Raw genomic sequence first — 25609 nt, forward strand, 5'->3', positions numbered from 1 at the left:
ACCACTCCTTCTGGCAAAATGCCAGGTGCCACCCCAACTCTGCTGTGGCTCTCAACAAAGGAAGCCCAAACACTTTGCCTCCATAGCTACGTTCTGCTGCATGGAGCCATATTACAGAGTTTGAATTCAGACTTTCCTCCAAGTCAAGTTGGCTTCACAACAAATAGGCCCAAACACACAGCTCAGCAGAAAAGCCACAGGCATCCACTATTTTACCTCACAAACCCAACCACTTTCCATATTACTGGCCGGCCTCTGAAGCTCTGGGTCTGGAATGTTCTAGAATCTATTGTCTCTCTGGCCCAACCCAACTTCCCCCTTTTCTCCTCCACAGAGACAAGAAACCGCTCAAAAGAGCAACAGTCCTGTTAAAAGTTACTCCCTGAAACATGGGTCCGGTCATCCCAAATAACTACTTCTGTGGCTCCAACTAAACTCAGGACGAAGCTTCCTTGAAGGTAAATCCCTTTACAAGTGGGACTACCTGCCATGTCCTGATACAATTGAACCCTGGTCCACGGCTGCTTGCTGAACAAATGAGAATTTATAATGTAAAGAATCTTTCTCCGGGCTGGGGATGTGGCTCCAGCGGTAGCGTGCTCGCCTGGCATGCCTGCAGCCCGGGTTCGATCCTCAGCACCACATACAAACAAAGATGTTGTGTCCGCCAAGAACTAAAAAATAAATATTAAAAATTCTCTCTCTCTCTCTCTCTCTCTTAAAAAACAAAAACAAACAAACAAACAAAAAAAAACAGTGGTTAACAACTTACAGAAAAAATGCAAAACTGATTTTAAAGTTAAAATTATTGAAATAGTTTGGCACCCTAGAGCAGTGAAACACAATGGACTCTAAATTTAGACAACAATTAAAGGAATTAATTTCATGTATGATAAAAAATAATTTGAATTTCTCATTCAAATTATTGAAGAGTGGATACATTATTCAATAAATGGTGTTAAGGTAACAGGCTAGCCACTTGGAAAAGGTAGAACAGGTGATACCTTATACCAAGAAAATGTGGATCAAAGATTCAAGTGTTTTGAAAAATGAATCTATAAAAAGTCCTGGAAGAAAAAAACCCCATTGATTTTTATCTAGTAACATTGGGTTAGAGAAGACATTTTGTGAATGTGTATGTGTGTGTGTGTGTGTGTGTGTGTGTGTGTGTGTGTGTGTGTGTGTGTGTCAGCGCTGGGATCAGACCCAGGGCCTAGCACATTCTAGGTAAGCTCTCAACCACTCAACCCCACCTCAGCCCAGAGAGGACTCTCCAAACAAAGTACAGTCCCAGACACTGTGGAGAACAACGATGATAAGAAAGGATTCTCAGAAAGTTTTGCTTCAGGGCAAAACTGGCATCAAGAAAAATCAAAATCAATCTGGGGATATAGCTCAGTGGTAGAGCACGCCTGGGTTCAATCCCTAGTACTGAAAAGAAAGAGAGAGAGAGAGAGAGAGAAAGAAAGAAAAATCAAAATATAAATGATAAGTAAGGACAAAATTATTTCAATCTGCATTACCTCTCATAACTCTTCATGTGGGGGAAGGGACAAGGTAACTGGGGTGGAACCCGGGCCTACCACATGCTAGGCAAGTTCTCTACCACTGAGCTATATCCCTAGCACCACTGTATGAATTTTAAATCAGTTTTCAAAAACATTCATGTTTCTTTAGGTATATGTTGTAATTACCATGAAAATACAGATAAATCACTATTTTGCAGTATTAAATTTTCTATTCATTAAAATTACTAGCACTCCAACAACAATTTAGGTCAATATCAATATAAAATATCAAAAAAAAATTAATATCAATATAAAACTTCTCCAAAGTTTTATAATTTTCTCTTTGAAGATCTTCCATGTCTTTGGTTTAATTTATTCCTAGAAATAATAGTTTTTATTACTAAAGAAAATACTTCTGTGATTTTGTAATTTTTAATAGTTTGTTAGCATTGTATATGAAGTTTTTATATATTGCTCTTCTATCCAGCAACTTTATTAAACTGTTGTTAATACTAACATTTGGAAGATTTCTTTGGATTTTCTATTTAGATACTTACAATTAAGTAGACTTTTCCTTTCAAGGTTCTTAAAACTTTGTAATTTTTTTCCTTTTTGTCTTACTAGTCTAAGTCTGTATAGTGTTTGGGAAACAACTAGTTGCCATTATTGTTTCATTCCCAATTTTACAAGGAATTTTTCAGATGCTTAGCAAATAAAATGCTTACCAAGAATTTCGGATATATAATCAGATTAAAGAAATTGTCTTTGATGTCTGACATGTTAATCATTTTTAAAACATCTACCCAGGCTTGGTGGTGCACACCTCTAATCTCACGGGCTCGGGAAGCTAAGGCAGGAGGACTGTGAGTTCAAAACCAACCTCAGCAAAAAGGAGGCCACTAAGCAACTCAGTGAGACCCTGTTTCTAAATAAAATAAATACAAAATAGGGATGGGGATGTGGCTCAGTGGCTGAGTACCCCTGAGTTCAATCCCTGGTGCCCCCCCTAAAAAATCTAGAATGAATATTGCATTTTTTAAAACATATAAATATTTTTTAGTTGTAGATGGACATAATATCTTTATTTTTATTTATTTGTTTTTATGTGGTGCTGAGGATCAAACCCAAGGCCTCATGCATGGAAGGGAAGTACTTTACCACTGAGCTGCAACCCCAGCCTGAATGAGCATTGCATTTTACCGAGTGATTTCTGGTGTCTATTGAAATGATCACAGGGTATTCCTTTTTTTGATCACATATCATATGGACTTTGATTAGTAGATAGGATAAAATTCAAATATATTTTCAGACATATCTGCAAATCACATCTGATTTTTTTAAAAAAATTTTGTTTTAAACATTAGTGAATTTAATCTGGCAACATTTTGGAGATGATTTTAAGTCTATGTTTATGACTGAAACTGGCCTCTTATTTTCCTTTTATATATTGTTTTGTTTTTTTTTTATATCAAAGTCATATTCTCTCCATTGAATGAATTGGGAAATGACTTTCTAGTTATTATTTTTGTAGAAACTTCTGTGTTTCACCTAAAATTTAAAATTTATTTGCATAAAATAGTCCTTGGTAGTCTTTTTTTGTGAATAGCTTTCTCTGTAATTATGTGCACTTTAATTCCTGGTCTTAACCTGGCTTTCTCTCTGTTTCTCAACAAGCCTCTCCATAATTTTTTTAAAATCACATCTATCGTATTATCTTCATTTTCAATGTTATTGTTCAGTCTCAATATCTTAGATTCTTGCTTTTAATTCCAGGGCAGAATACACTGGGAATTGCACCCAGGAGCACTTTACCACTGAGCCACATTCCCAGCCCTTTTTATTTTTTGAGATAGAATCTCACTAAGTTGTTTAGGGCCTGGATACATTGCTGAGGCTGAACTTAAATTTGTGATCCTCCTGCCTCAACCTCCAGACCCGCTGGGATCACAGGCATGTGCCACCACACCTGGCCGATTATATTGTTTCAATAAGCTCTTTCTTACCTAATTTTTGCTGTGCTTGTCACACCAAATAGTTCTCTCCACTGAGAGTGGGATGCTGCAAACACCCTAGCCATGTGGACTGCCATTTAAGGAAAAAAAATGAAACAAAATTATAAATATAATATGAGCCTATCTATTTCACACATTTCTATAAAAATAAACAATATTGTGGGCTGGGGTTGTGGCTGAGTGGTAGAGCATTCGCCTAGCATGTGCAAGGTGCTGGGTTCGATCTTCAGCACTACATAAAAATAAATCAATTAATTAAAGGTCTTATGTCCAACTACAAATAAATAAACAATACTGTGAAAAAGAGTCCAGAAAGAAACACATCCAAGTATTAATGATACAGCAGTGTTTTAATGTGGAATTATGAACAATTTCTTCTTCTCTCCATTTTTTTCTATGCTATAGATTTTCCAAGATGAGCAGGTACTGTTATAATAGAAAAGGGGGAAGCAGAAGGTTAATATACACTTCATTCAGGTAATAAAACTGACGAGGATGATGGCGAACCGGGTGCCTTTTCCTCTCTCCACCCTTCCTTTCCTGCTGTCCCAGGAGCTGCTGGGACTTCCTCCAGGGGAGGTGTGACTCTCAGCAATCCCGAGACTGAACTTTCCTTTTGGTCCAACAACTGGCAGTGTCCTTACCTGGCCCTGGTGACTCGGGCGTGGGAGGGAAGGAGAGGGTTAAGTGCTTGGTGGCCTGCCCGACCTGAACACTCAGGGCTTATCCTGCCTTTGAGCCTCCTAGGATATCAACAGGATGTGGCCCTGTGTTTTTCCTCCCCTGGTTTCCCACAACAGAAAATGCCGTCCTTTGTCTAGATAGTACTTTGATGGATTGTGGCTAGGACCATTTAAAAACTTTGTCTAGATGAAAATGTCCCCCAGCTACCTAAAATTGAATTTGTGGACGTAATGTTTGCTGACTTCTGGTTCCTAGCAAACAATTTGGCCTCCAATTCTTTTTGAAGTGCTTAGCCTGGATTTAATTTGGAAGAATGTTTTATTTTTCATGAATTCTTGGCACCCTGTGTAACACTTTCTGATGCTGGTCTGGGTCTTTGGTTTATGGGAAATGTGTCTTATATTTAGCACAACACTTTGCCAATTTTTAATATCTGGGATACTGTCTTAGTTCATTTTCTGTTGCTAAAACTGACGACCTGAGAGTAAGAAATTTAAAAAGAAAAGAAATTTTTTTCTCACAGTTCTGGAGGTTGGGAAGTCTGTGGTCAAAGGAGCCACATCTGATGAGGACCTTGCTAGGAGAGACGCTTTGAAGAGTCTTGGCATCACGTGGCATTGCGTCTCATGAGAGACAACCAAACTGGCTTTTACAACACACCCAATCTCCCGATAATACCCTCCATCCCTCCATAACCCATTAATCCATTAGTGCATGGATGGATTAACCCATTCACGAATACAAAGCCTTCCTTCACTCAGTCTCCTGCTCAATGTCCCAACTCCAAATGCTACCAACCTATGACTTTGAGGATTAAATTTTCTACCCATTAATTCTGGAGGACAAACATTCAAACATTAAACAGCCTTCCTGTTTTAGAATGGTACATGCCACCAGCCAGGGCTGTTTTCAGTCTTCACAGGTTTTAGACAGGTCCAGCTACATAATTTCTAGGGTCTAATACAAAATGAAAATGTGGAACTCATAGCTAAAAACTCACTGAGACTTCTGAGCTGTCAGCAGCAGAGCATGAAGCCAGCTTCGAGGACCTTTTAAACATGGGGCCTGCATCAAGTGCACAGGTCACGTGTCCACAAAGTTGGTCTCAGCTCCAGACACTTTTGGTGGGTCCAACCCCACATTATATCACATGTCAAAAGGCATTTACAGACCACATAAAATACATTTTTGTTGGGATCATTTTTTAAAAAGATTTTGATTTTGAAATTACATGGCCACAAATGACTCATTTATTCTGTGAAGTGGCTCTGGGAGCTCTATAAATAGTCTACTGTGTATGTTTGGGAATTCTTGGGCAGTGAGAAAATTCAGAACTTTCAAATCACTTTCAAAGGTAACAAAACTTTTGTGTGTGTGTGTGTGTGTATGTGTTGGGGATCCAACTCGGGGCCTTGTACTTGCTGGTAAGCACTTTATTTATTTATTTATTTATTTTAAAGAGAAAGAGAGAGAGAGAGAGAACTTTTAATATTTATTTTTTAGTTCTCGGCGGACACAACATCTTTGTTGGTATGTGGTGCTGAGGATCGAACCTGGGCCGCACGCATGCCAGGCGAGCTCGCTACCGCTTGAGCCACATCCCCAGCCCCTGGTAAGCACTTTAAACCTGTACATCCCCTGCCTCAAATATTTTCATAGACCCTTGAAACACTCACAGACTCCATGGACTATGACTGTAGCACTTAATGGGTTGAGGATAGTGCTAGGTGTCCCATTCTGGTATGTCCCCTCCCAAGAGCAGGCCAACCCCATCTACACCCATCCCCCTACACATCCACACAGAATGATTGTCATCTACAAAACACACCAGACAGCCAAGCTCTGTTTGGTACATAAAGGATTTAGGGCCTTGTTTCTTTTGGTTACCAAAATCAGGACTGAGTGTCTTAGTATCTAGGAAAAGCTCTAGGTATAGAAAATTTTGCTTTATGTTGTGGTAGGAAGTTAGGAAGGACTGAAGTCATTTTATAATTTTTTTTTTCAGTATTAGGGATTGAGTCTGGGGGCATTTTATCACTGAGCTAATTTTTATTTAGAGATAGGGTCTGGATAAGTTGTTGAGGATCTCACTAAAATGCTAAGGCTGACTTGGACTTGAAATCCTCCTGCCTTACCTTCCTGAGTTGATGGGATTACAGAGGCACCACTATGCCCAGCTCATTTTACAATTTAAAGGATTTAAATAAGATGTGCTAAAGTACCTCATAGGCACACAGGGATAGCTTAGCTTTGTTCATGTGGTGTTCTGCTCCTCATAGGTTAGTTCTGCTAGAATCTCAACCCGAACCGGTCTGAGAAATAAGGACTTGTCATATAATGCCACTTTTTTATGGTTTGGATCTTAAAAGTCCACGAAAGGTTCATATGTTGAGGGACAGACAAGGCAAGGCACTGAAGATAGCAGGAAACAGTTTTATTTGGCTGCAGCCAGGTTCAGAGGGCACAGCTTTTGCTGTAATCAAATCAATTCCCTGAACCACGAGTACAGGTAATTTCAGAATTTTATACCCAGCATACAGAAGTTCACATAAAGGCAGCTTTTTCTTTTACTGTTCTGGGCAAGTTAACCCTTCAAGGACAATACCTGGGGAGGGGAGAGCTTCTTCTCCCCTTTCTTTCCTCCCCCTGCCAGCTGTTACCTTGGAGCCTAATTGATAACTTGTCTTATCTTAGAAATGTAGACTTCTCTGTGAAGCCCCAGCTCAAGGCCAGAGGCCTTGTTTACACATTTCTACAAACTACTCTACTGGATACATGGATACATGTTTGTGAAAAACTAGTAAGGGGGTGTCCGCAGCTGGAGTGCTGATTTCTTCCCGGCCAGTGGCCAAGTAAAACAGGGCAACACGAAAATTGGAAGTTGATCTACATGAGACTCTTTTGTAGAGACTCTTTTGCTGACAGTCCTAAAATCAGCCATGGTGAAGATTTCTGGAGAAGCCCAGGTAAGGCTTTTCTGTGGAGAAAGGGGGTGCCACCACACATTGACTGAAGTCTTGGTCGCTAGCGGTGGCACTATTCTGGGGGTGGTGAAACCTCTAAGAGATGAGGCCTAGCAGACCTCTTAAGTCATTGGGTGCATGCCCTCCTGTGGGCCATGAGGACCCTGGCCTCTTCCTTTTTCTCTCTCTGTTTCCTGGTTGCTACGAGGTAAAAAGGTTTCCTCCATCATGATGGGACACCTTGCCTCAGATCCCCAAACAACAGGAATGAATGACCATTGGATTGAAACCATGAGCCAAAATAAATCTTTCTTCATTGCAATTTTCTATCTCAGGTATTTTGTCACAGCAAAGGAAAGCTGACTAACATACCACCCTCTTCTTTGGCTCCTAAACAGATAGAGGCACCAGAGATGGAGACAATATGGCAGAAGGAAGAGCCTGGCCTTGGAGCCCAGAGAATGTTTTTAAATTTGAACTTGCCCACCACATTTGATAGCCATGATCAGGTCACTGTCTCAGAATGTTCCTTACTTATAAAATGGAAGTATTAGTATGTACCTTGTAACTGCTATGAGAATTATGTATATATACACACATGTGTATATTAATACATGCACACAAACAAACACATAAAGTTTGGGGCTGGGGCTATAGCTCAGCTGGTAGAATGTTTGCCTTACATGCACAAGGCCCTGGGTTTAGTCCCCAGCACCACACAAAAACAACAATAACAACAACAACAAACAAACAAAAAACACATAAATTTTGGCCCATGAGCACTAAAATGGAAGTTTCTACTATTGTCAAAATTTTTATTATTATTAATCACCCAAACATGAATTTTGTGGCAGCCTCCCATAAAAGGAGGAAACAAAGCTCTGTGGAGAGTTTGAATTACTTATATTATCTCCGTAAAATTAGATTAATCCGTCAGTACAATCCATTCTTGGTCATACATCAATTTTTCTTATCTAAATTCGGCAGTGAAGGTGAACCCCACACTATGATGGGTCAAAGGAGCTTTGGATCTGCTTTAGATCTGCCTTCAAAGAGCTTGTTTTCTGGTTGAGGACCAAGATAAACATTTGAAAAGCATTCGAAAATAATGTGAACCCGTATGTCACTGAATGTGGAGGAAGGTGCAGGTGCTGCCTACCACTGGGTTCTCTTGGTTTGTTTTTGGTCTGGGGATTGAACCTAGGGCCTTGCACTATCAGATTTTAATAAAGCAGAGGCTTAGACTCACCTTGTGAAGTGATGGAGTCACCTCTCCTACAACAAGGGCTGCATGGAGCCTAGACTCCTGAACAAAATTAGGGCCGGACCACCAGGGAGGAAGGTAACATCCAGCAGTGTCTTCTCATTGACCTTAGAGGACTGCTGTGAAAGCCAGTGAGGTTATTCACTTAAAAAGCATGCATCTCATGAGGAGGAATACACAGAAAATGCTTCACGAAGGTAACTGAAAGTGGGCTGGGATAGTGATTTGTTTTGACAAAGGGAATAGGCAAAAGTGATAGGGTACAGCCAGGCATGGTGGCGCATACCTGTAATCCCAGCAGCTTGGGAGACTGAGGCAGGAGGATCACAAGTTCAAAGCCAGCCTCAGCAGCAGTGAGGTGCTAAGCAACTCAGTGAGAGCCTGTCTCTTAATAAATACAAAATAGGGCTGGGGTTGTGGCTCAGTAGTAGAGTACTTACCTGGCATGTGTGGGGTACTGGGTTCAATCCTCAGCACCATATATAAATAAATAAATAAATGAATAAGCAAAAAATTAAGAGATCCATTGACAATTATTTTTTTTTAAATGATATTATGTCACTTCCATGATTAGGTTGCAGAACAACATGATTTCTATAATGACTTTTTAATTGTCGTCTCACGTCTAACATTTAGATGAAGCAGGTCCCAGTGTTGGAGAGGTAGACCTGGAGGGACTGTGGGTGGCTTTCAGCCAATAGTACGTGAGGAACCAAATCCTTCCGACAGACACTTGGATTAGCTTGGAAGTGGCTCCTTCCCCAGCTGAGCTTTGAGACAAGACTGCAGCTCTAGCTAAACACGTGACTGTGTCCCGCAAGAGACAACAAAACACAAGGTCCAGCTAAGCCATGCCTGTCCTGGCCCACAAAAACTATGAGAGAAGAAAAGGAAAAAAAAAAAAATTGTTTTGGGCTGGGGGTGTAGCTTAGTGGTAGAGCATTTGCATAGCACACAAGAGGCCCTGAATCTCAATCTCCAGCACCAAACAAACAAACGAAACCCATGAGATAATAGATGCTATTCCAAACAATTGCCTTTGGGGGTAATTTGCCATGATGGTTAATTTTGTATGTTAAATTAACCAGACTAAAGGATGTCCAGACAGCTGGTAAAATGTTATTTCTGCGTGTGTTGAAGAGAGTGTTTTCTGAAGAGATTAGCATGTGAATCACAGATTGAGTAAAGAAGATCTGCCTTCATCTATGTAGGTACACAACATCCAATCCTTTGTTGTCTGAAATAGAACAAAAAGACAGAGTTAGGTGAATCCCTTCTCTGTTCTGGGATGTTCATATTCAATGGTCTCCAGACCTTGGCTCTCGTTCTCAGGCCTTTGGACTCAGGTGAGGATTTATACTATTAGGGGCTGGGGATATAGCTCAGTTGGTAGAGTGCTTGCCTCACATGCACAAGGCCATGGGTTCAATCCCCAGCACCACATACACACACAAAAAAACTCTCATTGGCTTTTTTAAAATAAGCAAACCAAACATTTCTTGGATACCAAGAAAACACTCCAAAGATCAGCACATATTTTTTCTGTGTTGGTTCATCTTTATTGCCAGTAATACATCTTGCTATGAAACAAAAAAGAGATAAAAGCAATGGAGACACCAACCAAAAGAAAGTTCTGGCCATGAGAAGATGCCTTGTAATGACTTGGTGACGATGGTGAAGACCTAGAGGGCAAGCACAGGCTGAAAGTCCCTGAAGGCCACTCTCATGGCAACCATAAGAAGGCCCAGATAAAGGCCTTCTTAAAACTGATGCAAACACATTGTTAGCAAAAACTAACTCGAGTTACCTCAGGTCCCGTAGTTACCACCTGTGGATTATCTGGCAATTAACTGCCATAATGTGATGGGGAGAACTGGGTGGCAGGGAGACTTAAAGGCAGAAGGCAGAAAGACTGAAGGGGGCTGTAATGTGTCCAGGCAAGGCAGGCACCCAAGTCACAATGGGAGCACCTTGCCACAGCTGGTGGACTTTCACATCTGTCAAGGGAACAACATACAATCTGAGAATACAGGGATTCGAACTATGAAATGAGAACTGTGGTTCTCAAAGTTTTTGATTTGGGGGACCCCTTTATTCTCTTAAATATCATTACAAATTCCCCAAGAGATTTTGTTTCTATGGTTAAGTCTATGGATACTTACCATAATAGAGATTAACACTGACGAATATGGAAGATATTGAGTCACTTGAAAATAATAAGGAACCCATTCAGGTTGACATAAATGTTTTTATTTAAAAGTCACTAAGCAGGCTGGGGATGTGGCTCAAGTGGTATCGCGCTCGCCTGGCATGCGTGCGGCCTGGGTTCGATCCTCAGCACCACATACAGACAAAGATGCTGTGTCCACCAAATACTGAAAAATAAATATTAAAGTTCTCTCTCTCTCCCTCTTTCTCACTCTCTCTCACTCTTTCTTTAAAAAAAATTAAAAAAAAAATAAAAGTCACTAAGCTTTCTAAGAAAAATGTCAGTGAGGACGGTGATTTCATTTTACTTATTTACTTACTCTCTTTACTCACTAGATTTATAGATAACAGCTGGATTCTCACATCTGCTTTTCCATTCTGCCCATCATTACGTGCTGTCTTGGTTGAAGGATTTGAGGAAAATCTGGGCCTCAGCTGATATGCAGTTGGAAAGGGAACAATTTACAGACCCCCTGAAGAGTTTCGCGAACCTGAGGAGTCCTGAGAGTTGCTGCTTCACAGTTTACTTAACCTATTTATATCTAACAAACTATAATATGTGTGGTCAGACTCTGATATTAACTTCCTGTTCTCTAAGGAGGGCCTCCTTTGGCAGATAGAGCCAGGAGGCTGGTAAAACATTTCTGTTTGGTGTTGCATTCAGGAAAGCGGATTCTACTCTGTGGATCATGTGCTCTTCCTTAGAGCATTTGTTTTCTTCTATCAAAGTCTTTCTTCTTAGTGAAAGCAGAAAGATTTCTTGGTTTCTACGTGCAACCCCTCAATGCTCCCACAAAGAACAGAATTTCCTCAGTGGAATTTAGGTAGGGTTTGCTTCCCTCTCTGCTCAAAGTCTGCTCTTATACGTGACTGGGATGAGTTGTGAAGACTGGGGAGCACATTCTCTTGGCCCTGAGTCATTGCTCTCACCAGCCTTCCGCCTTTCCGCACCACTGTGACAATGGAATTGGGTTCAGAATCCAATCAATTCATAAGAAAAATGTTTCCTGAATTAGGTCCAGACTAAATATAGATTTTCCACCTTGTTTTGGTTTGGATATGAGATGCTCCTCTCAAGACTCAGGTGTTGGGGCTGGGGATGTGGCTCAAGCGGTAGCGCGCTCGCCTGGCATGCGTGCGGCCCCGGGTTCGATCCTCAGCACCACATACAAACAAAGAAGTTGTGTCCGCCGAGAACTAAAAAATAAATATTAAAAATTAAAAAAAAAAAAAAAAGACTCAGGTGTTGAAGGCTTGGTCCCCAGTGCAACAGTGATCAGAGGCGGGGATTTAGGGAAGTAATTGGATCACAGGGGCTCTGAACTCATGGATAGATAAATCTATTGGGAGATTCAAAGCTGAATGTATTTTTGGGAGATGGTAAAAACTAGAGCAGGTAGAACCTAGTTGAAGGGAGTAGGTCCCCAGCTCGCGCTCTCTCTCCCCCTCCCTCCCTCCCTCCCACCCCTCCCTCTCTTCCTCCCTCTCTCCTTCTTGGCTGCCACAAGTTTGAGCATTTCTGCCCCACTATGTCCTCTATGTCTTGATACTTTGCTCACCATAGGCCCACAGCAAAGGAGCCATAGGCTAAAACCTCTGAAACTGAGACAAAACTAGTCTTTCCTCCTTTAAGTTTATTTTTCTCAGGTATTTTGTCACAGTGATAAAAATCTGACTAACACACACCTAATGTTTAGACAGGGCTGTCACAGTGCTTTCTATATCACCTACTGGATATAACTTCTACTAGAAGCATTCAAGGATGTTCCATTTGGCCATGTCTTGCCCTCTGCTATTGGTTGTACATCTAAGACAGCTTATAAAATAAGACAGCTGTATAAAATAACAGTGAGGCATCTACAAACTATCTATGACTCAGTGTCTATGGACCATCTAGGACCTAGTGGCTTGGACTCAGTCTCACTTGGTCAATTTATGGTACCACTTATGTGCTGAAACACAGCCCTCCTACGAACAATGACATTTAAAGTAAGAGGTGCAACCTACGACTAAGTGAGCACTTTACCACTGAGCTACCTCCCAGCCCAGAAGGTACTTGTTTGTAGGAATGTACCATATACCTGGCTCTCAGATAGAGTAAGCCTAACTTCTTCACAATATCACAATTCTTTTCTACCAAGCGCAAGCTCAAAGCCTAGTTGACAACCTTTATCCACCCTTATCCTTGAGTCACTGTTAGAGTTACAGCTTTTCCAGACCCTTGCAATCCTGATATTAACCTCAAGTACACAAAAAGCAACACTTTAATTTTTCTTCAAATTGAAAATGTGAGAATCAACAGTGATAAGCCTTTGCCAATTTTCCTAATACATAGGAAAGCTATTGTTTTTTTTTTTTTTTTGAAAGCTATTGACTTTTGTATGTTGATTTTATAACTTTGCTGAATTTGTTTATTAGCTACCGATACATAAATGATTCTAACTAAAAGTAAATGTTTATCTGGAAAAACAAGGAGAATAATTTTGCAATAATTATAATAGCAATCTGTATCTTATATGAAACAATTATTATCTTAATATATCAACTGTATTGTTTCAAAGACTTTAGTCTGCTACCACAAATAAATGTGTGTCTTTATTATTTATTATAATATTAAAGTTGCATAGATCAGTGGTTCACAGTCGCACACTCACTCAGATGCCCTGGATACCTTCCACACTGCTGATTGTGATTCAGTAGGGCTGGGCTGGGCCCTGAGAATTTGCATTTCTTACACTCTCCCAGGGATCTGGTGTAGCACAGAGGGGCTGCTATGCTGTTATGTTCATGAGACCTTTTCAATCCATCACCAGGAGCCCAGACCTGGTTTTCCATGCCCCTTAATGTCTATCTTTTTCCCATGTGCCTAACATCCAATCCTGTTCCTCAAGTGAAGAACACTGGGATTACCTTTCATTTCAGAAGAAACATTAAGGACATTGATGCTGAGGGCCATTACCAAGTAGGAATGACGCATCGAAATTTCCTTGCCAAGCGTACCCCATGCTGCTTAGAGGACATTTGATGGAACATTGCATGCATGCTTTAATAAGGTGACCTTGCTCAAGGACCAAGGCGGATTCGGGTTTAGAGCTGATCAGGTCTGAGGAAGTAACCGGCTCCTTGAGTTTAAGGCGTTGCCAGTTTAAGATAATGGGTTTTAGGGAAGTTGGAAGTTGAAGATTATTGCTGGGATTAGGGTGTTCCTGCTGCTTGTTCCCGTTGAGTTCTCGTGAGAAAAACATGAGATTTGGAGATAGCCTCATGGAGTAGGTGAATTGTGCGGGCAGACGGCAGAACGTGATTGCCCCTGGACCTGCGTGGAGGCAGTGTGAGAGCGGGAATAAAGAATTGCTGTTTGAACCTACAAAGCTGTGTGGTGGCTCGTGATTCTGGTGCCAAGCCGAGACATTGACCTTGGCACATTAAGGACATTTTACCTACCCTTAATCATTATTTTAACCAAATTCTTTAAAGCCCTCTAAAAAATTAAAATAGCGGCTATTAATGGTGGTTTTTTTTTTTTTTTTTTTTTTGGTACCAGGGATTGAGCTCAGGGGTACTCAACCAATGAGCCACATCTCCAGCCCAATTTTTGTATTTTATTAGAGACAGGGTTGCACTGAGTTACTAGCATCTTGCCATTGCTGAGGCTGGCTTTGAACTCAGGATCCTCCTGTCTTAGCCTCCCAAGCTGCTGGGATTATAGGCGCCTGCCACCACGCACTGCCTAATGTTGTCCTTTTGCTACTGGGAGGTCTTATTTTGTTACTATGGTGTACTATGTATTTTATTATGTAGTCATCAGTTTTCTAAATAATAGCACTTATTAGCATAGTAATATGGTGGTTTTATGCTCCATGATAAAAAAAGAGAGACTGTTTGTTTGATGTCCAAAAATCAGGGTGGTGTCCAGCATCTCTAAAGCTGATTCAGGTCTCCATGGTAATTTGACAGCTCTGGCACCCAATGCTAGGTAGCCTAGGAAAACTCCAGAATAAATAAACTTAGCAGCTGACTCTGTTTCTGTTCAGTTCCTCCACTTCCAGCCTGGCAGGACACAGCTGATGTGCACCTTGTGTTGACATGCTCACAGAGCACCCAGGTGGCCACTTGTGGCCTTTGTGGGTTAAATTCCCTTTGGCAGCTTCTGAAGGCCTCCCTGTTGTGTGGGTGTGGGAGCCTCCCGGATCCTTTTTCCCCATCATCAGTTTCTGATGGGATCTTCTGCCTCCTTGTGCAGCTTCTGAAGTTCTCAGGCCTGCCCTCTGGTCCTGTGTGTCACATGCTCCCTGCATACCCTGTCCTCTTGCACACAGAGACCCTGCTCTGGTGTCGGGACCTTTCCTTCCCTACAGAATAGTGTGATGTCATCTTCCCATCCCTATAATTCCTTGGCTTCCCTGTAGCCCTTTCTCCTTTACCACTTGGCATGGAAGACACAAGAGGCCACACAGTGTGCCAAAAGGAACAAAAGAATGGAGTTGCTGAGGTTTTCCTTTGAAAGGCAGTGGTGCGTAAAAGCAGAGTTTGCAAGAATATGCAGTCAACCAAGCTTTCCTCCATAGCAGAGAGATTAAGACCTTCCCAAACCGGAAAAGAGCTCAGATTTGGGAAGGAAAGAGAGCTGAATGCAACTGGGAAGCCCTTGCCTGAATGTCACCACCCCAGATCTGGCTGAGGGTGGAGCAGCCGGGGGTGGAAACAGTTGAACTCCCTTCAAGTATGGCTACGCCTTCCTTCCTGATGGAGGCCAGGTGTGTTGAAAGCTTTGTAGAGAGACTCCCAGATAGAGTGGAAAAGCCCAGATTTCCCATGTGGCTTCTGGAAAATTCAGAGGGAAGCAGCAGGCAGATAGGAATCTCAGCCCAAATAGGAATGCCATAGAAGGTATGGCATGTGCTGTCCAGTTGGGGCCAGTTATGTTCTTCTGTTAAATCCCATAATAGAGTTGATTTTTTAAATGAAATAAATTTTAAAATGCACCTTCCCACAAAAACTGATTTTGCTAAAGTTAAAGATATAACAATAGGAAGATAAATGAGAGCTCATCTCAAATCTGGATAATGTGATTTATAATCAGGTCAGATTTAGAGCCAGTATTCTTCAGCCTGTGGCCCACAACAGCACAAAGAGATGCGATGCTATATGCTCATGAGGCCGTCTCAGTGCATCAGCAGGAGCCCAGGCCTGGTTCTCCATGACCCTTGATGGCTAGTCTTTCCCTATTTGCCTAACGTCCAATCCTGTTCTTCAAGTGAAGGACCCTGGGATTACTTTTCATTTCAGGAGAAACATCAAGCCCCTTACAAAAGGGAGTCACTTTAGGAGGCTAAAAAAAAAAAAAAAAAAGTCCATTATAACAAGATGTTTCCAGTCTGGGACTCACAGGCATAAATGGAATAACTTGGTCTCCTTCTGTCTATCAGTGTTATCTCCAAGAGTAACAAAGGAAACAGTCATTAGTGGTAAGGGCGTCCCTTTAATATGCTAGTAGTGCGTAAAATAAATAGCTAGTAATGTGACAGAACAGGAAAAAAATCAAGTCCCTTTGTGCCCAATGATGGGGTGTGATATCTCCTAGAAACCCTGGCCAGGTAGAAGAACTGGGCTAGTGAAGGGCATTATCTGTTCCTTAAATATGGGTGGAGTAGACCTTGTTCTCTGAAAAGTGATGACTACCCCTGGGAACATGTACCTTGCCTGCTGAAAGAAGCCAGATGAAATTTGTAGACCTGCTTGTTCTATCAGATACCCATGAACCTCTTAGCATGGGATTCTTAGAAGAAATCCATCATCCAAAAATCCAACAGTACCAGAGCATTTTCTCTTTCAGATTTCTCCTTTACATGATCGTCTTAGTCCATTTTCTGTTTCTATAACAGAATATCTGAGATATATAATAATTTATAAAGAAAAGAGGTTTATTTTGGCTCACAGTTTCCAGAGGCTGGGAAGCCCAATACCAGGTAGCTACATCTATTGAAAGCCTTGTGTTGTAGAAGTTGGAAACAGAGAAAGATGAGAGCAGAAGAAGCAAAACCCAAGGAAGTCTCACCCTAACAACCAGCGCTCATTACCTCCTCCTGTCCCTTGAGAAGACATGGATCCTTTTAAGGACCCGATGATCTCTTACAGGCCCCACCTCTCATCACCACCACAATGGCAAAGTTCAACGTGAGTTTCAGGGGGGACAGACCATACTCAACCCATGAGGCTTCCCTTGTGAGTCAAATTGCCAAAGGGTATGGACAGGGATTCTCGGGAAGGGTGGAAGGGGGTCCCTGAGTAAGGAGGTGAGGGCCAGGGGAGAATGTTGGCACCTGAGAGTTCCCACAAAAGGTTTTTTTTTGGCAAAAGGCTCATTTTTTTAAGTGATTCCCCTTTCAGAATTTGGGAACAGAAAGGTCATCAAAACTGTAGCCATCCCCCTCCTGCAGTGATGTGCCCTGTGAGCTGATTAAATCCCTGCTGATCCCCAGTCTGGTGGTGCCACTTTAGTGGGGCTGATAGAACAGAGTGAGGGAATGGAAAGGCCCCCACCAACTCGCTGGTCTTATGCAAAGATGACTTTATCCTTTCTAGTGAACTATGACTCAGGAATTCAGGGCATGGCCAACAGCCCATGAGAGGCGAAAGGAAAATTCCACATAACATCAAGGAGCTCCCGGAAGAGCACAGTCCAAGCCTCCCAGCGAGAATGAGTCAGTTGTCTGTCACTATATAGCAAGCCCCCAGAAGACACCAGGAGCCTAAACACCAATGATTTATTTGCTTATTTAGCACAATTGTGAAGGTTGATGGGACAGAGCTGGCCTCATCTGAGCTGGCTCCTACAGCTGCAGACAGCTGGCGGCTCATGGCGCTGGGTGTCCTGGACAGTCTCACTCTCAGGATCAGGCATGGGGTAGGGTGGATCGAAGACCTCTCTCCACATTTTATCTCAGGCTACGTCTCAAAGAAGGCTTTGAAAGGCTTCCTGATGCAGTCACCTTTGAGCTGAGGTCCTGGAAGGATTGGAAGGTGTAGTGAGTAGGTCAAAAGGGAGGAGTCTAGTAAAAGAGGGAAGTGATGTTCCAGAAGGATTAACATGTGGCAAGACCCTGTGACATAGGAGGCTCAATGGTTTCTGAGGTGAGGGGGGGAGAATAAAATCAGTTTGGCTACTACACAGGGTACAAGAAGAAAGAGATCCTCCATATTCAAGGAGCTATGGACTTAAAAAAAAAATCTTTGTAAGAATAATGAGAAACCGCTGGGTATGGTAGCACACGCTTGTAATCCCCGAGACACAGGAGGCTGAGGCAGGAGGATCACGAGTTTAAAGTCAGCCTCAGCAACTTAGCAAGACCCTGTCTCAAAAACAAAAAGGGCTGGGGCTGCGGCTTAGTAATTATGCACCCCTGGGCTCAATCCTTGGTGCCAATAATAATAATAAGAAGAAGAAGAAGAAGAAGAAGAAACAATTGAAAAGCTTTAAGCAAGAGTGACATGATCCCATTTGTTCTTTCAAGATCAATCATCAGTATGTATATATGGTTTTGCAAACCAGACGCAGGGCTTCTCAACTTTGGCACTACTGACATTGGGGATCAGACATGTGGGGCTGTCCTGTGCATTGCAGGGTGTCCAGCAGCTTCCCCAGCCTCTACTCACTAGATGGCAGCAGCACCCGCTTTGGTTGTGATAATGGAAAATGTGTCCAGACATTGCTAAATGTTACCTCGCCCCTGGTTGAGAACCACAGGGCAAGAGAGGGTGCTGGATTCTCTGGTCACTATTAAAGAGAGAAATAATGATCACTTGGACTTGAGTGATTGCAGTGGAGGTGGGTGTAAGCAGGTAGCAGTTTCGTGAAAATGAGAAATGGAACAGTATCCATGTGGACAGAGTAATCACAGAGCATCCTTCTACCTGCTCTGGAAAAAAAGAATCTGGTCTTATTTGTGTTAGGAAATACGTCAGAAGGCCAAACAAAAAATAAATAAAGGTAGCACGAGGAATTCAGAGTTTTCATTTACACTCTGCAGCTCACAGATGCAGCATTCGTGGGTCAGTCTGACCAAGGAATGGATCGAAGATCAGCCAGGCAGTGGGTGCCCAAGCCTTTGGATGAGGGAAGTCCAGAGACTTGGAGAACAGACCTTGAGAAATGATAGCCTTGGAGAGAGAACGCGCTGGAATGAAGTTATTTAATCATTGACAAAAAACTGTGCCTCAGAGGGCTACACTCTTCGGACGTTCTAGCCAGCGGCCCTCCCATCTGCAAAAGCTGCTTATTCTCTCTCACTTTGATAATGCCCCTTCTCTCTGGGTTCCACACAAAGAATAATAATTTCCTGTCCCAGCAAGTGTTGTGAGGGACCGTGAGTTCCCAACCCTAAACCACTTGGAATGCATCCTGTGAAAGATCCTGCCTTCATTTCTCTACCTATAGCGTGCAGTTTTCTATAAGAAAGGAAAGGTTATGTTGTCTGCTCCTTGGAAGAAAAATAAAAACCACAGCCCCTTTCAAATCAAAGTTTTGTTCTTGAGTCAAAAGCACCTCCTGAGTCCCCTGCCAAGTCCAATGAAAAGGCTTTGACGGATTGTCCATGGGGACGGAGTTCATAAAGGTTATCATTTCATCCAGGCCCAGTTGGAGAAGCGTGTCCTTTCTCTGCCTCGAACTACTAAATTGTCGTTTCGTTTCTACCCTGCCCTCGCTCTTTTTCTTCTGACTTCATAGCTACGGTCGCCCAGAAGGTGGTCGGCCATGTTAGGGTCTATCTTGCTGTAAAAGTATTGTCTTTAAGTTCATGGTAATGTAAGCACATCAGATTTTGAGAACAATGTGAAAAACTGAAGGTCGGATCCTTTTCTTCAAAGTCAGAAGGCCTTTCCACAGAGCCTGGAAACATCACAAACAACCTGGGTGGCCTTGCCCCTTATCACTCATAGTAAACAGGCAACTTCTTCACAGAAAATTCCAATTAGTGATTAAATGATAACAAATCTTAAAAACACCAACAGCAAACATCACAGTAACAGTAGCTGCAGGCAGGAATAAATGCTAAAATTAGGCAAAACCAAGATGACAAACCCGATAGAATCATAGACTCAAAGTGAATCCCAGAAGACCCTTGCTAATTTCAAAGGGTAAATATTAAGTTTCCAGTGAAGAAACTCACGGAGTTAATATTACCCACATTAAAGCACATCTATATTATGTATCTCCTCATAAGGATACAGCATCTTTTCAGTGCATTCTTGCCCAAAATGCATAACCTGAAATTGAATCATGGGAAAATGCTAGACAGTCACTAATGACTTGCATGTCACCCAATTCAATAGGTGACCCTCCATCTGGGTTCCGTGCAACCTGCCAGCATTATGCAGTGTTGCTAAGCATCTCTTCTTAGCTCACTTGTTCTCTCTGGTTCTCCCAGGCACATTCTCCTTCAACCTTAGGAGATGTTTCTTCTCAGGCAATTGTTCTAATTTCTTTCCAAAGAGAACTTTTCTCTTCATCATCTGTACCAACCCCCTAAAGGAACTTATCTGCTCGTGTGGCTTTTTGGCTGCAGGAATGCCAATGATCTACATTCTCCTTCCAGTTAGTAGGAATTGAAAAGGGGAAGCACCATACACACACACACACACACACACACACACACACACACACACACACACTGTTCGGTTTGAGCACACCTGTCTACCTGTCTTCTACTCACAATCCACATGGGTACTCTTAGCCAAAAGGGAAGGTGACCACATGCCAAGCTGCAAACAAAGTTTCTATTATTATGGAAAAAGAGAAGCTCAGACATTGGAAAATACTCCACCAACTGTCCTATAAGTGGTAATTCTTTTTACATCCTGGTGTAGTGAGCTGAGACTACAAACAGAGGATTACTGTAAGCTTAATCAGATGATCACTCTAATTAAGGCTGCTGCTCGACATATGACTCTTTCCTGCCGGAGACCAGCACAGCCTCTGGCACCTCACACATGGCTAGGAGTGGGCAACTTCTTTCCTCTCACCTAATAAACAGTACATGAAAGACAGTAGGCTCCTATCTGACCAGAACGCAGCCTCCCTTCCTTAATCATGATATCGGGAGACAAATTTCCCGGTTCTGGGCCAGGATTTCGTCTGCAGAGGCCTTTTGTCAACTCACTACCGTTCAAGCATCAGTCTGGACTACTACAATGAGACCCTCACCCTGCGGCAGCTGCAGAAGAGGCAGAAACAGGTGGTGCGTGAAGCTTCTCTCGGGGAGAAGTGAGTGGCTTCAGTATTCACAGCCACATTTAGGAAAGAGCTGAATGAACTGATGGGAAATCTACTTTGGGGGCAAACGTTGAGTGATGGAGCAGGTCACTTACCCACTTTGCCTGGAAAGCAAGGCCAAGGTCAGGGCTAGCCCCTTCCTTCCCTCTCCGCCTTCTCTCCTGGTTTCCCTTTTCCTTCTGTACAGCCAGCCTATCTGCTGACCATCTTCTCCCCACCCTCACTCTTTTCCTTCTTTCCCTCTCTCTTTTTCTTTCATTCCACCTGTCTGTCATGGTTAAAATCTGAGCCAGATGGTAGAAATTAATGGTCAAAAGATTTATAACAAATTACAGAGAAGAGATGGATGACACAGTGAGATTCTGCTTTTGTCCCCTGTGACTGCCCATAGAAGTCCCTCTCTGCTGCAGCATAACTCTGCTCAGCCACTTCCAGGCACACACAGAGAGGTCATGAGCAAAGGGACAAAGGTGCGGGAGAGGGGAGCCAGACATGGGCCCATAGCACAGACTCCCTCCATAGCACAGACTCCCTCGCAGCAGCCAACCTGGCTTCTGTCTCTACTGAGAGTCCATCTTGCCTAGCGACAACCAGCCCTGACACCTGGCTGTGGTACCATTACCTTGGGGCACCAGCTGGCGACCTGGTGGTAGGTGTTCACGCTCAGTGGAATAAACACCTTTGGCATTGGGATTTGACTTCCTTGGACACCTTTATTTCTGCCAGCCCCACCATTTATGGTGCTTGCTAATGCCTATCCAGATCACACATTCTATTCCAAAATCTATTCTGATCAAGAAATTCATTGATAGCAAACAAAATAATGCACTGTCATAACCAAGTAGCTCAGAGTGGGTGGCTTAGAACAACAGAAATGCATTCCCTCACAATTCTGGAGGCTAGAAATCCAAAATCGAGGCTTTAGGCAAGAATTCTTCCTTGCCTCTCCCTAACTTCTGCCAGTAATCATTGGAATTCCTTCCCTGTCTATCTCCTCCTTCGTCTTACCTGTGAGTCTATGTCTCTTCATCTCTCCTTATAAGGAAACCAGTCATTTGGATTTAGGGCCGCCCTAATCAACTCAATCATACCTGCAAAGACAATATTAAAAAAAAAAAAGCCATCATAATCATAGGTATGGGGTTGGGGATAGGGAATTAGAAGTTCAACTTCTCTTTAAGAATGCAATTCAACCCACAACAGATTGGGACTAGGAGGTATGACAGTAGGAAAACTAAGACCCAAATGATAAGCCATGCCATACAGTACTACTATAGCTCAGAAACCAAGTTTAAATAGTGCTCCTAAGCAGACAAACCTAGTATGAACTAATGTGTTTTCACAGTACATATGAATGTCTTCTGGTCGGCACATGGGATGCTAGAAATGGACCTCTTTGGGGAGTCATTAGTATTCAAGATATGCACAGACTGAAATATCTTAGATACAGTCACATGGACCACACCTTATATGAACAGGGTTTAAGTAAGACTTTGAAAGAATTTCCTCCTCTTTTTGGAATGGACCCCAAGGCATGGTTCTGAAATGGTCCTGTGTGCCCATTCATGGTTTTAGGGAATTTTGATTAAATCTTGCCTTTAAATTGCTGCTTTTGCCTCAAGTTGACCTCACAATTGAGAGGCGGTCAAAGCCCCGGCAAGTACAGACAGCTGTGGTTCTTGGAGTTTATAGACCAGGTTATGAGAACTGTTTTTATACCTGCTCACCCACAGTGCTCTCCTAATAAGAGCCTCTGTGTGTGGTAGCACTCCAACTGAAATCAGCTCTCCCCATAATCCAGTAATAAGACTGTCGGGGAGTACTTAATTCCCTTAACTTTTGACAGCTACAGAATCTACCAGGAGGAATCTAACATACACAAACAAATTGCCTTGTTCAGTTTTTAACATCATGGAAACATTGAAAGCCAGGGCCTGGAGAGTCACCGAGGCTGCATTCTGGTGGCTCAGAGGACCTCCACAGGCTCTATTTACTTTAGTGTCCTTCCAGATGTGGCCTCCTGGCTCCTCCTTGGCTTTAGGTGCTGGTGCTGTTAAAGTCCTCCTGAGCTCAGCAGGGGTCTCAAGAACTCTTCCCAAGATGAGTGCCCTCTTCTTACTAGATCATTTGGACATTAAAAAAAAAAAAAAAAAAAAAAAGAGTGATAGGGAACCTTCAAGTCAGTACTTATCTTGGAATATCTAACAACTCAGCTATATTCCATACTTAGAGTTTGTTTATCATGATACATTCATTATCTTGCATTTCACATTGAATTGAGCACAAAAAAGACCCTGACTTTAAACTGTATTACTAAAAGCACCACCAGGAGGGGCACAGGTTTAAAGTCATGGTGAGTGACCTGGGGCTGCATATTGGGATCCAAAAGGTCCTGCTATGGCCTGGACCATGCCCTCACTCTTGACTACTAACTTCTGACTCTATAACTTATTTGCTCTGAGCTCACCCCACTTGGAATTTGAAACCAAATAGAGTCAAAAGTTCAAAAAGGGGTTACTCCAGCAAAATTGGCACTGTGTTTTCCTTTCAAAAGTCTGAGATAAGGATGACTTAGCAAAAACATTCTGGTGAAAGAAAACTTTTTTTGGTTTCATAACAGTCACCAGGAATTATTGATTTATAGCTCATTTACTGATTCAGATCAGAAAGCTAACATCACTCAAAGAAGACAATTTCAAACAGAGATGAAGCCAGATTTCAAAAATATAGATAGTAATATAATGTAGAAACCTCTTTGCTAAGATGTGGGCAGAACTAGTCTGGGATAGAGCTCAGTGGTAGAGCACTTGCCTAGCACGCATGAGACCCTGGATTTGATCCCTAGCACAGGAAAAAAAGTGAAGGGAAACTGTCTTGAAGTTTCCATGAACTGCGAAGTCTTCAAACCTTAAATACAACTGGGCCGACACTTAAAAATAAAATCAAAACTCATGTTTCTTAGTTGGCCAATGAGAGTTCCTTAAGGCTGCAGTTAACCTTGGGCTGAGGACTGAACACCCTCCTGAGAGCCAGTGAGCAGAACCTGATTCCTCCTGTAGTTAGGAAGGGGCCCTAAGTGTCAGGGCCCTCCTTAAGGAGGTTCACAGACCTGCCCACCTAGTCTCGTCAAGTGTTGGCCTTTGTGCCACACAACTCCTGTTTTTGTTCTGGTGAAATCAAGAGCAGGCCTAAAAGTGCCAAGAAGTTACCTAAGGCGTTTTAGGGAGGATGCAGAGAGGAGGGAGGTGGCCCATGTCTCACCTGGGCAAGGCTTGTGTAGTTAGCGGTTGTAATAAGGGTCCCAGAGAGAGCTGAGCCCATCCTAGGACATTCAGATGTGTGTGGTTGGCGGGGTGGCGGGGGAATGGGGTTGCTGGGGCTCAGGACATGTAACTACAAAATATTTCTCTCAGGCAGATTGATTCTTAGCTGGTTATTTTAAGAAACTGTGGGCAAAGAGTTGTTCTGAAAAGCTGCCTTTTTGCAAAAAAAAAAAAAATTCACATCTATAAAGGACATTTTCACGAGTACTGGTACCTATGCCAGGAGAAAGCTGCTTTGGACCCTTGTCTCCCGACAGCCTTTGATCTGCTTAACAAGCACCATGAACTCACCACACATTTCTTCTCTCCCTCTCCCACAACCGAGAAGCCTCGGCTCCTCCTTCCCAGAGTTCAGAATGCTGTGGAGGCTTCAGTCATCTGGCTCTTCTTGAGTCTCATATTTTTATGGGATTTCCATGTGTGAGCCTGTACTTAAATGGGGTTTCTCATGCTAACATGCCAACTTGATTTGTAGCTGAGTCCAGGATCTCAGGAGGATGGAAGGAAGCCAATTTCTCCTCCCCTCTGAGGCCATGGGAAGGAAGCTGGGCAGGGGCTGAAGGGCCTCAAAGGAGGGCAGACAGCTGATGGGAGACACCATTGTTGATCCCAGACCTAAAGCATCAAGGGACAAAGACCATCTTTGTTTCCCAGGCAAGGTATATTTACTTTGTCCTGTCTAAACAGACTTTTCGCTATTACCTCCCAACAATCCAGAAGCATCAAGTGCTTCTTATGAATTTATCTGGGGGCAGGCGACTGAACCCAGGGCCTCATGTGTCCTAGGCATGGGCTGTACCCTGAGCTCCACCCCAGCCGTTTTGTCCTTATGACTGTAGTCCTGTCCCAAAGCAGCCCCCCTCCGTGACTCCCACCCCTCTGATCTCTAGACAGTCAGGTGACAGTGCTTTCCTCCCCCAAAGTTTATTAAAACACTCTTAGCTCTGGTCCAGTGGACATTTTTCAGCTGCCACCTGGCCCTGCTGGTGGTGGTGGGAACTTGTTCCAGGACCAGGTCCTTCCTCTGGCTAGCATCGATCTTGGCTCAGATTCAAATTTCAAAATGAAAACAAAACAAAGCCCAAACTGTCAGTTTCTCTATACTCACTCAGCACGGACACCAAGTGAGGGTTTACTCCCACACCAACCCACTCTCCACACCATCTGGGTGTCCTGCAACTCGATTCTGATGCACTCTATCTAGAGTCAGACTCTACAAGCTAAAGAACCAGTCCCACAAGGCCAACCCGACTCCAGATGCCAATCACAAATCCAGGCCTCTGGTACTTTTCACTTGTCTGCAAATTTGGGGTTCCATGATTCCTTCCCCATGTTTGACAAGTTTCTTGAATGACTCACAAAACTCAGGGAGAT

General features: G+C 42.8%; 2 long non-coding RNA genes across 3 annotated transcripts in view; both read left to right on the forward strand.

Moving 5' to 3' along the window:
- Positions 1-5549: 5549 nt before the first annotated feature.
- The window catches only part of LOC144365191 (uncharacterized), a 59986-nt gene continuing 39926 nt past the window's right edge, over positions 5550-25609 (forward strand). Inside the window, exon 1 of one of the 2 annotated variants that reach the window (XR_013423476.1) lies at positions 5550-7170. This is a non-coding gene — a long non-coding RNA (uncharacterized LOC144365191). The remainder of the gene's footprint in view (positions 7171-25609) is intronic. The other variant, XR_013423475.1, reaches the window with a different exon arrangement.
- On the forward strand, positions 14189-19160 carry LOC144365192 (uncharacterized). The gene is made up of 2 exons (XR_013423477.1): positions 14189-16816; positions 18670-19160. It is a non-coding gene; the product is annotated as an uncharacterized LOC144365192 (long non-coding RNA).

The sequence above is a fragment of the Ictidomys tridecemlineatus genome, chromosome 6 (genome assembly GCF_052094955.1).
Source record: "Ictidomys tridecemlineatus isolate mIctTri1 chromosome 6, mIctTri1.hap1, whole genome shotgun sequence".
Lineage (NCBI taxonomy): Eukaryota > Metazoa > Chordata > Mammalia > Rodentia > Sciuridae > Ictidomys > Ictidomys tridecemlineatus.